Source organism: Hoplias malabaricus, chromosome Y, assembly GCF_029633855.1.
Source record: "Hoplias malabaricus isolate fHopMal1 chromosome Y, fHopMal1.hap1, whole genome shotgun sequence".
In the NCBI taxonomy this organism is placed as follows: domain Eukaryota; kingdom Metazoa; phylum Chordata; class Actinopteri; order Characiformes; family Erythrinidae; genus Hoplias; species Hoplias malabaricus.
Genome location: NC_089820.1, coordinates 3297572 through 3310396, shown reverse-complemented (window position 1 = coordinate 3310396; position 12825 = coordinate 3297572).

The following is a 12825-nucleotide window of genomic DNA, read 5'->3' as shown; positions in this document are numbered from 1 at the left end:
TTGATTTTCCAAATATGTGAAAATCATCAGATGAACAAAACTTTTGTCTGAAATTGTGCATAAAATATTGATGTATTGTACTCTGTTATTACTTTTATTTAGAAAATCAACAGTGCATATAATTTTATCAGGTGCACCAAAACATTTACATATGATACAATATTTTGTTAGACTGACCATTTTTTCCCCACACAGGTATCCAACTAATATGGAGTTCATGTTCCCAAAGATTTAACCATGAAATATGAATGTTATGGGGAACACTAATGCAAGTATGTTCATTCATTTAATCATTGTCTGTAACCGCTTATCCAGTTCATGGTTGCGGTGGGTCCAGATCAGCGGCGATTGCTCTAAGACTGCAAGGGAAGCTCAGCTTCCTCTAAAATGTCAAAAAATAAGTGATCAAATATATACTGTTGTGTGTACATGTCATTGAATAAATATGCACTACAACGCGCTCAACTTTTGTTCAGAATCAGCTTCTTATCACTGGTAAAGACGCGGCTTTCCTCTCAATGATTCCCACAGCTTCACAGTGATTTAAACAGTGAGGACGCTGAGTGTCCACAGAGTTCAATAGCAAAGCAGCGAAGTGCAGCGAAACAAGACGAGTCATTGGATAAATGCTGGGCTTTGTCCCGCCCATCGGACGCTCAGCATCTCTGGGGGTCTATGGGGCAGTGGGCTGGCCTCGGCTGGCCCGGACGCTCAGCTTCTGCATGATGATTGGATGATCTGTCTGAAGCTGAATCCCTTTTTGATTGACAGCGAAATGAGCGAATCAGCGATCCTTTGGTGTAAAGATCTGTGGGAGCACAGGCGGACACACTTCACATGGGCCAAGGCCGTTTAAGCAGCCTAGCTCTGCTGGCCATTCAGAGGACACTAGTCAAGTCCCTGGAAAAGACGCCTTGTTGGTACGACAGGGTCACAGATCATTTTCTTGAAAAGGAACGGAGGGTAGAATTTACGTATAAATAAACCGACACATTTTATGATGTAGGCCGAAAGTGAGCTTCCCCTCCTTGAAAGACCAGCATCCGCCTCTGGTCCAGATCCTACCTGGAATCATTGGACGCAAGGTGGGAATACACCCTGGAGGGGGCGCCCATCCTTCACAGAGCAACACACACTCATACATTCAATGCAATATTGTATAATTAGTAATAATATTTTAAAACTTATAAGCGGTGATCTGATTATTAATGAAAGCATACATGTTTTGATTCAATACTGCCCAAACAGCGAGCATATATTGGTCCACTGGCATAAAAAGGCTGGCACACCACTGACTGTAGACCACTGTTGGTTCAACATCGGACCACTCAGATTACTGCCCTGTACAGGATATTACTCATTTTTAATCCCCTCAAACAGATTTTAAATTCAGACTTGTATTCTGGAAGACAAACTAATACAAAGCGACAGGACCAGACTACATTCCAGGGCTGGCCCTCAGAGCATGTACCAACGAGTTAGCTGATGTTCTCACCTCCATTTTCAACCTGTCCCTCAGCCAGAGCATCATTCCAACCTGCTACAAAACCACAACCATCATCCCCCTCCCCGAGAACCCCCCCCCACACACACACACACCTTCCTTTAATGACTACAGGCCAGTGGCACTCACTCCGATCATTATGAAGTGCTTTGAGAGAGTGGTGCTGACTCACATCCAGCGCAGTATACCGGATACCCTGGACCCCCTGCAATACGCCTACCATGCCAACAGATCCACCTCGGATTACATCGCTGCTGCCCTCCACTATTCTCTCTCTCACCTGGAAAACAAAGACTTCTATATCAGGATGCTCTTTGTGGACTATAGTTCCGCCTTTCACACGGTCATCCCTCACAAACTTACCCACAAACTGTCCACACTCGGCCTGCACCCCACCCTCTGTCGCTGGCTTTTGGACTTTTGGACTTTGGACTGGTAAGCCCCAGTCCATCAGGGTTGGCAACAGGACTTCAGCCAGTATCAACACCTACACTGGAGTTCCACAGGGATGTGTCCTCAGCCCCATTCTCTACACCCTGTTCACCCATGACTGTGTTGCCTATCACAAGGACAACATCATCCTCAAGTTTGCAGAAGACACTGCAGTGATAGGACACATCACTGATGGAGATGAAGAGGCCTACACTAGGGAGGTGACCGGGCTGGTAGCATGGTGTGAGGACAACAACCTCACCCTCAACACAGACAAGACGAAGGAGCTGATAGTGTATATGAGGAAAAAGAAAAGACCTCATCAGCCACTGTTCATTCGAGAGCTTGAAGTAGAGAGGGTAAGCAGCTTTAAATACAGGGTGTCCACATCAGTGAGGACTTCACATGGACATTGGACCCCATGCAGCAGGTCAAAAAGGCTCAGCAGCGGTTGTATTTCCTGAGGAGGCTGAGAAAATTTGGGATGTCATCCAGAATCCTCAGAAAATTTTATAGCTGTGTCATCGAGAGCCTCCTGACCAGCTGTATCACAGTGTGGTATGGCAGCACGACTGTGATGGACCAAAAACGCTTGTAGAGAGTGGTGAAGACTGCTGAGAAGATCACCAGGACTCCACTGCCCTCTCTGCAAAGCGTCTACTAACAGAGAGTCCACAGGAGAGCTGCCTCCATCCGTAAAGACCCCATCCACCCCCAACATGGACTGTTCACACTTCTGCCCTTAGACCAGAGGTACAGAAGTGTCAAATGCCAGACCACTAGGTTAAAGAACTCTTTCTTCCCCACTGCCATCAGACTCCTGAACCTACCTCAGAAATAACTCTGCACTTTACTGTCAACATGTTTATATGCCTCTGTCATTTACTGTCACACAAATGATTGTTTCTACTTATTGCTGTTTGTGATTGTAGCACTCGTTCACTTATGTATATATCTCAGTGAACTTTGCACTTTATTAGTTATCTAGTTATTCGTTGTATTTTCTCTTGCATTTGGCATTCTTGGTGAGGAGCAAAGAAAGAATTTCATTGCACACGGAACCTGTTCCTTACTGTGCAAATGACAATAAACTCTCTTTGAATCTTTGAATAAAATGAATGATTATTAAAATTATTTACTAATCTTATTTATAAAGAACAACAAAAGAACCCAATGAAGGAAAAAAATGTTAATTGCACTGTGAATGGAAAAGTGCTAAAATTTGGCATTTTGTCTAAAATTCTGTTTAATCACCAGCGGTCCACCCAGAAAACGCTGTTCAAAACACTAGTGGACCTCCAACTTTGCCCTTAGTGGGCCAACAGTGGTCTGCCGTCTCCTTGCTATCAGGGTGTTCATCCTCCAGCACACCTTGCATATGTCACTCAAGCAAAAGGTAGAAAATGTGTCACTTTTGTGTTGCAGAGACCTGAAGGCTTCAGTAGGCTTCAGTGACAGCATTGTCACCAAATGCCCCTACAGTGCTGGTGGCAAGTGAACCAACATCATATAGGTATTGTGGTATTTTTTATAATTCTGGAAATATTTATGGTTTTGTACTGATCATAATGACTGGCATACTAGATATATGTTAGTTTTTTATTGTAAGATCATTATTGATATACTTTTGTCTAATATGGTTTCCTTATTCTAGCTTATTTGCGCTACACTATTGTCTTTATTGATATAATTTATTTGAATATTATAATGAAGCTTTCATCTATTGTGTTCTGCTTTGCTTTTACAGTTGTCTGGTGAGGTTGAAGGGCGGCACGGTGGCGCAGCAAGTAGTGTCACAGTCACACAGCTCCGGGAACCTGGAGGTTGTGGGTTCGATTCCCGCTCCGGGTGACTGTCTGTGAGGAGTTGGTGTGTTCTCCCCGTGTCCGCGTGGGTTTCCTCCGGGTGCTCTGGTTTCCTCCCACAGTCCAAAAAAAAAAACACGTTGCAGGTGGATTGGCGACTCGAAAGTGTCCGTAGGTGTGAGTGAGTGTGTGTGTCTGTGTTGCCCTGTGAAGGACTGGCGTCCCCTCCAGGGTGTATTCCCGCCTTGCGCCCAATGATTCCAGGTAGGCTCTGGACCCCCCGCAACCCTAAATTGGATAAGCGGTTACAGATAATGGATGGATGGATGGATGGATGGTGAGGTTGATGGAATCCACACTCTAACAGTGAACAAAATTCACCACTTCAGCAATGGATTTACAGCTGTACTCCCTAAAATACACATCTCCACATTGATGGTGAGATGAGAGAGGACTTTGCAGGTTGTTATTTGACCTAAATAATCATTTTACAACTATTGCATCAATGTGGCTTCTGTGCTTTCATTCATTCATTCATTCATTGTCTTAAAATGCTTGTCCAGTTCAAGGTCGTGGTTAGTACAAAACCTTTACATATTTACATACTACCTGGAGTCACTCTGAGCAAGGAGGGAACACACTCTAGACAGGACAGTAGTCCTTCACAGGGCAACACACACCCAATCATTCTCTTACACACTCACACTACGGACACTTTTGAGTAGCCAATCCACCTGCCAATGTGTGTTTGGGCAGTGAGAGGAAACCAGGAGCACACAGAGGAAACCCCTGCAGACACAGTGAGAACACACCAAACTCCCAAGGGGGGCACCAATGTAAGTTGATAGTTAATAGGTGTGGGATCATTATTAAAGCATTTTTCTTCATGATGTATAGGCATTGACTTCAAGAATACACTTGTTTTTCTTGACTTACAACTCTGACCCCCTCATTAAGCATGAGAAAGTAAACTGTTACCACACCAACTGAAATAGTCACAGTCAACGGAAAATCAATTTTATTTCTTTGTGTGTCATGCCATATCTATTTCTGTTTCTCTGTAGGGTGAACTTAAGACATTATATCTGATAATTCAGCTGAAAGATCAGGACTGGGAAAGTGGTGTTTCCAGAGGAAGCCAGAGTGTGGTGAAAGCTGAGTTGAGGTTTGCTGTCATAGTGCAGTAGATGAGGCCTTCTTCACAAACTCCTGTATGTATCATGCCTTCAAAACTGAATACCCTGCACACCTGAAAACACCATGACATTTCTCCAGAGACGCATTTCAAACATGGAGTTGCAGAGTGTGACTCGAGTGATCAACCTCCTGTACTAAACCTTTCATGCCTCCACTGAACCAATGCACACAATTCCTGCATAGAAAGTTTACCTTTGCCAAACTCAAACAACACATTGGCCTCTGCTTGGTCATGTACAGTATAACCTGTGGTATATGACTGCCAGTGCACTATTTTCAAGTTTCATTCTTACAGAAGATGTGTACTTAAAAAAAAAAAGTCAAATCTGATATATTTTAAAATGTCAGTTTTGCTTATTTCCTCTTCAGGTGGATTTTTATTAATTTAAAAATATTTAAATTATCTATATTTTTGATTAGCCTTTTTTACTTAAGTAATTGTCTTTGCCCTGGTGATTATGGAAGCTTATCCATATTAAAATTAAAATGAAAATGTAATATGGCAATAAAATCTTAAGTTTGAATTGAAATTTCCCTTTCACAAGTTTGAGCTCAAAATTCCAATTCAGTAATTTACATTTGCAATTTCATAGACTTCTATTGACATTTATTTTTTTAGCTGATGCTATATTGTGCATGTTTACAACTAAATAAACAGCATAGAAAGTCATTATGAATATTTGTGTGAATAATTCTTGTACACTTTAGTCACCACAGGGTCCAAAATGGTTTGTCACTGGGGTTGTATATCTAAAGCAAATGTTAATAATACATTTTAGCCCCTTAGGGTTACTAGTATATAAACTAGTACAATAACATGGCTACATAAAAGAACTTACACTGAAAGGTACTGTATAATACCTAAAAGGGGTACAGCCCCAGGGACAAACTTTTGTAATCTCAATACTTTGTACTTTATTCAAATCTGAACTTCATTTTCTTAGTATGTAACTTTTGTGTAACTGAATACAGAATATTAAATGTTTTATATTTTCATTAAATATATATATATTTTAAATACATTTATACATGTAATTGTGTGACATATTTGAGTCACATATTTTTGGGCTGATTACAAACATTTGCAAATATGTTTATAAATATCTTGCTTTTACCTACAGGTGTTTTCTAATGTTTTTTTCAGCTGGGAAATAATGGTTTAATGGAAATAATGGAAATAAGGAACCATTAAGTGCTAATACCACTGTCTGTGAACACAGTTCTTCGCAGCATCATAACCGCACAAGTTAATTGCACATCTTTAATGGCACCGTCAATGCTGAACAATATATACATGTTTTGGAGCAACATACTACCATCCAGACAACATCATTTTTCTCTGAAGGCTTTTCTTATTTCAGTAAGACAAGGACAATCCACAGTCTGCATGGATGAATACAGCATGGCTGCTGAGTAAAAGAGTGCTAAGTTAGTCCAGACCTGTCACCCATTTAAATCAGCTGGTGCAAATGAAAAACACTATAATGGAGACCACAAGCTGTTGAGCAGTGGAATTCTTATATCAGGCAAAAATGGGGAAATTAATGGGACGGGGAAAATATTTGTTTTAAATCTACAGCACCTGGTCTCAGTAAAAATATTAACCAATACAATTTAATATTTTAAGCCTATGTCATTATTATTCCAGATGAAATAAGTAGTTGTGGACAATTGTATTTGTAGAAAAGACCCCAGGCCAAAAATACTTTATGAAAATTAGAAAGAAGAATCTTATCAGTATTACTGTTACAAACCAAAACAAACTCCAGTCCTCTAGAGGGTAGGGTCTGGGTTCTTGTTAAGTATTTCTTAGGGACTGGTGTTAATAATTGGTGCTTTGTTTTTACATCAAAATATGTGGAAAATTTGTAGATACAATAATCTCTTAACAGAAACTACACACAATTTTCGATTTTGTCCAGTACAATATAGGTGTACTTTACACTTTTGCAATTACGGATTGTAACTCTGCATAATAAATGCTGTTCAGTGGTCATCGGCAGGAGTGTAGAGCAACAAATTCTACCTATAATTCTGACTGGATAAAGTGAAAGATAAATACAAGGTAGATGCACTCCATAAATGGTCCTGTGAGTGCAAGTATACTGCAATACATTCAGAGTTCAGAGATACATTCAGACACATTCCTACCATGCTGTCATTAAGCATAATGAATACCCACAGCCAACCACTCAACTACAAGAACAACAATCTCAGTTTTTAATAAATTCCAGATGTATCAGAGTACAGAAAAGCAGACTAGGAGAGAATGTGACGTGTGCTAATCTTTCAAAAGATATTAAATTATATTTCAAATATATTTATTATTATTCAAGTATATATTATTATTATTTCAATAATTGGGAAAATATATATCATATAGCCGACCTAAACAATAGCTCTGGATTTCAGTATTTCAGTTTAGGGTGAGCTGTATATGTGACGAAGGTTTGACTCTTTTAATCTCAAATATACCTTGTAATGTGGTGCTGCACACATCATTGCTGAGTCACAATAACGTTAACTTCTCTCTGCCAGCAAACTAGCTCCTACAGAGGAACAGATGAGATGAGATTATCTTAAACGGGAATCAGATAGGTAAATCCCCATTCTACTACATAAATATGGACTGTGCATCTATAGAGGCATGCTTCAAAATTCATCAAGACGTGCCAAAGACAATATCGGCACCATGAATTACATACCAGGTATGTACTTGTTCCCTTATCTAAAACTAACACCTAATCTTAATAAAAATACTGATGGCAAAATTTCAAGATGCAAAAGTTTGAACAAAAGTTGTTCCATACTTAAATAAGAAACTGCTAATGGTGGAAATCCTTTCACTTATTTTACAAATATTTTACTAGCAGAAATTAATTATTATGATTTTAAAATTATAAAAAAAATGTACATTTTGAAAATACAAATTTTTATGAATGTTATATAAATACACGTTTCCACCATGTTATTTTGGTACATAAAGGGATATACTGCATTCAACAGTGTAGAAGGGGGTAAATATGGTCATTTATACAAATAACAAAGTAAAATCAAAGAAATCAAGAAAACTACATTTATTGATATTGATTTAGAATCACTTCACATATTACACAAACATTTTAAACGTATAAAGACAGTTACACACTGAAGCTTTTTTTTCTATTTTTCCAGGGTCCATTTACAGGGCAACTGTTATCATCCTTCTCGCCTCCAGCTTCATGCATGTTCTGCCTGCTTCACATGCTTCACATTTCCTTACATGCAATTTTCTCATCAAGAGTACAGCAAAACTATGTACAGATTACGTAAGTTTCTTCCATATCAAATAATATTTTAATTCTAGTTTAATTAATATTGTTAAATTAACCTGATTTTCTTAAACATTTTGAAAAATGCTATAAAAACAAGAATCTATGATTTGTTATTTCTATTGAACCTTTATTTTTTACTGAAAAATGTACAAAGAAAAGATTTGCAATGTTTCCACTGACCAACTTGAAAATTCTTTTTGACAGTTTTCTCACAGTGTCTGGCACAGAACTCTAAATTAGTTTATATTTACAAAGTACAGTTGGTCAGCCGAAACATAGGAAATATTTTCTTTGAATTTGTATTGATTTATTAATCTAATTAAATTCAGCCACAAAAGCATGAGTGAGGTCAGATTCTAATGTCGGATGATTAGTTGAGGATCAGTGACACCACACCAGCTCATTCCAGAGATACAGGTGTTCCCTCTCTAGATGTGGTTCCCAAACATTTTCTGCAGCACCCTGCTTTTGGAGATGAGAATATTTTCAAGAATATTTCAGAACTCTGATTCTCATGCACACATATTTTGCTTCCAATCTCCAGTTTAATTTATTTTAAACATTGAAATTCAAACAAAACACACAAAGCAATTTTTACTGTGGAATTATTACAAGTGACATGCATTTATGTTTCTTATGCATGTATATTTCTGTGCACCCCCTACAATAACTCTCATCAATCTCTTTGCATTAGGCATGACTTTAGGCTCATGTCCGGCTGCTTCAGAGTGACGCTTACTATTTCATGCCTTTGTGAGATTATACAGAGAGTACAAAACACCTTATACACGGGATGTGTAAAATAACTATATTCTCAAAGAATAATAAGTTATTTCAGATTTCTTTTTTGACAAATAGTGTGCCTTAGGGTCAGGTAACAATGCTTCTGAACATAAAATTAGATGGGGCATCTGGACAATTTGGAAACCTATCTGAATATTTTGGAAGTCAGTAATCTATTTTTAAAATATCAATAAACTCTATCAGTATTCCCCAGTACTACCAGAAAATAAGGAATGGGCATATTGTTACCAGACAAAGATGATATTTTTAAATTGTAAATTTACAGGGAAAAAAAACATAACAACTTTCAGTCCAACAGATCAGGTCCTATTTATTCATACTGAAAATGTTATACAACGAAAACAATAGTTTATTAATTGAAACTATGTTAAATGATATGTATTATTATCATATTTGTAATATTGTACATATTTATAATGTGTATCATATCATATATGTATATTTATTATCATTCTCATTATGAGATTTGAGTGTTTCCATTTGTATTCCACAGGCAGATCATATTGTTTACTTCAAACATTATTTCTTAAAATGCTAAATTAATGAAATTAATCCTTGAAATAAATCAAATTATTTGTCAGTGGAATAAGACACTTTTCCAGATCAACTAATGTAAAACAAATATCAAGAAATATGTGAATAATCTTATGAAACGTTAACTTGGAGATTCAAGATGATTTTCAAATGGTGATGATATCTACATTAAATAACTGTAAAATGCACTGTCATGACTCTATTTTTCTGTATTTTTCAGACAACCATTGTCAGTGGCTGTACATCTGGAAAAACAATCTCTGGGATTTCAAACAATACTCACAGAAATACTTCCATCTGTGCTATCCACAGATATATCAGTGCTGTTGAAAAGAGAGCTCCTAAAGACATGAAAAATAGGTTAAAAAACCTCAAAGGCTACTTCTCTGATGACTGTAACAATACAATACACCTGAATGAGAATATAAACACAGAAGATGACTATGAATTTAAATGTCTGAGTTTAAACATTCTCCAAAGTCTGCTGAAATGGCTGAAAGGTCAAGCACACAAAAATCATCCCAACATACATTTAAATGGTACCAAGTTTGATTGTTAAAGTATATCATATTTATTGACATTAACTTATTAAAGATATATAAATTAATTATGCATTGTAATCTCTTTGAATAAATATATTCTGTTTGATTCTGATGGAGCAATATATCATGCGAGCAAATGTGTCTCACCATAGTTTTGAGGAATGTAACTTTAATGGTATGTATTTTACAGTGGTATGTAATGATGCAACTGTCTGTGCTGACTGCAAATAATTTAAGCATACTTCATTTATTTTTCACAATCGTTGGCTTTCTCAACTACGTTGGCCGAGAAGACTTGAATGTGAAAACTCCCTACAACTTTAAAAGTGCAGTGCTCATGAATGAAATGAAAATATACATCAAAGATGAAGACACATTTCACTTAAAATTTAAAAACACTTAATAATTAACAATGTATTTGTGAACCCATGCTTTAAAATGGAAAAAACTTTTCAAATATAAATAACATGCTTTAAAAATAAAAAAGTGTTGTAAATAGAAAATCACAAAGCAAAAAAAGGTTGCAAAGACCCACAAAGCAAAACTAAACAAGTGCCGGAAGAAAAATGGAAGAAAAAATGTATAGTGAATAAATAACTGAAAAGTATAAATAAATAAATGCACAGATATATAATGAAATAAAAAATATATTTCAAAACATTTTTTAAATGTTTACTATCCAAGAGTTTGCCAGCAGAGGTTGCACTAGCGTCAGAGCCAAACATAAATTGTTATCCAGCAGTGGCCTTCCAGCCTCAAATTCTCAAAGCTGAGAGCAAAAGCTGAAAATATCACAATTAACCAAATTCATAATAATAAAAAGTCATGGGAAAAAAACGCAACTGAGTGAGTCGTGGTAAGCAGCAGTGAACTCAGGCTCTCTCTCTCTTTGCAGTAGTTAGCATATAATTCGGATTTTCCACTCCTTAAACATTGATAAAGGTGAATAACATAGAAAAGTAAATAAAGCAGTCTGAGTAAGTTAACGTCCTGAATGGAATAGAAACAACATCGCGCAACGGTAACTTTATAAATTAAATGTACTGGAGCTTTTAAGCTGGAATTTTCTTGATGAAGGGAGTTAAAGAAGAGAAAGCACTTTTTCCCCTGTGCGACATCACCCCACATCAGCGGGGAGAGAATTCAATGACCTGGGAGAGCGCTTCTAGGAAAATTACAGAGTTCAGAGTCCTGTTGCAGCCTTCCAGCAGAACTTGGTGTTCTCCATACTGGAAAAGTCAGTCCAGTGTTGATTCTTGTTTTGTCTCACTGTGTTTTAGTGGCTGTTTTTGTGTAAAACACATTTTTTCCTCAGTGGAGGATTATGTGAATTGTGTTGTCCTGGATGTTTGGTAGTAGAATCCACCATCTTTCTTGGATGGCCCAGGTTTCCACAGGGTGGGGCCGTTTGTTGTCTAGGGGTTGAAAACAAGGCCTTGAGACCAGCAAAACAGAGCAAAGTATGGTTTCTTTGTCTGCTCGGGATGCCTTAACTGCACAATATTGAAATGAGTCATTTAATGGTACATGCATTTCCATATCTCTATTTTTGTATTTCCATAATAATTATTTGTGTAGTCCACATCTCACTTTAAGGATTCTTCAGCTTGGCAAACCACAAAACAACTCTATGGCTCTTGTCAGAATGGAGACATCACATCAGAGATGTGATTTGCTCTGCTTTCTGTTCTGACTCAGCAGCTCAGAGGCTGTACTGAACAGGGTAACAACTCTATCCATGCTTTTAGAAGTTTACATTTATAAAACCAAGCACAGAACGTAAACGAGTCCTGCTCCTGTCTCCCACTTCAGTCAGAATCATGTTGGCATCAGGTAGAGATTTAAGATTTTAATAAAAATGTGAAAAACTAAAAAAATTCAGAAGATGTCTCCTCACAATTTGTTAGCTCTCCAGTCTACTTGTATGCTGGAAATTGGCTTAATGTGTTTAAGAAATCCTAGTGTTTGTATATGAGTAAAAAAAAAAAAACCTCAATCAGACATGCTTTCTCTCATTGCTTCTCATGGTAGAGAAAGGGTAAAGAGAGACCTCCAAATGTTGAATGCCATTGTTATGTGGGGTGTATAGTCACTTGTGCCAGAACTTTCTTTTATTTTCTGCTTTCTCTCACGTACTACAATCTTCTTCACATGTAACAATGAAGCTTCTCAATGCATGGGTCACAGGTGCTCTGGAGTTTTGCACCAAATATACACAGTAAATTCACCAGCGTTAAATCAACACTATTAGTATTAATTTAACACTAAGAGTTAACATTGTTAACTTAACACTAATAGTGTTGATTTAACACTGGTGAACTTATACTGTGTACCTCCATAATGGAGAGCCAGTAATACCAAGAGTGATGAGAACTGACAGGAGGATCTGTTCATAGTTTATTGCTCATTGTTATTGTAGTTGTCTTACACTGTCCCACGTTTGGGTTGTCATGGTTGCACAGCAAAAAAATACGAGCAGGATAACAGAGATTGAACAGCTCGTAGTGTTCGTAGCGTAAAAGAAATAACACAAAATCTTAAAAAATAATCAACATGCTGACTACTAAAATGCGGATACGTTTCCTTTTTTAAGATGAGAGGAGGAACAAGCAGAAGCAGAGCCTTAAACTCAGCATGGTGTTTCCCTCTGTAACTGCAATGAGTGCAGTCCGGGTTGAAGCCAGAATGGTTGG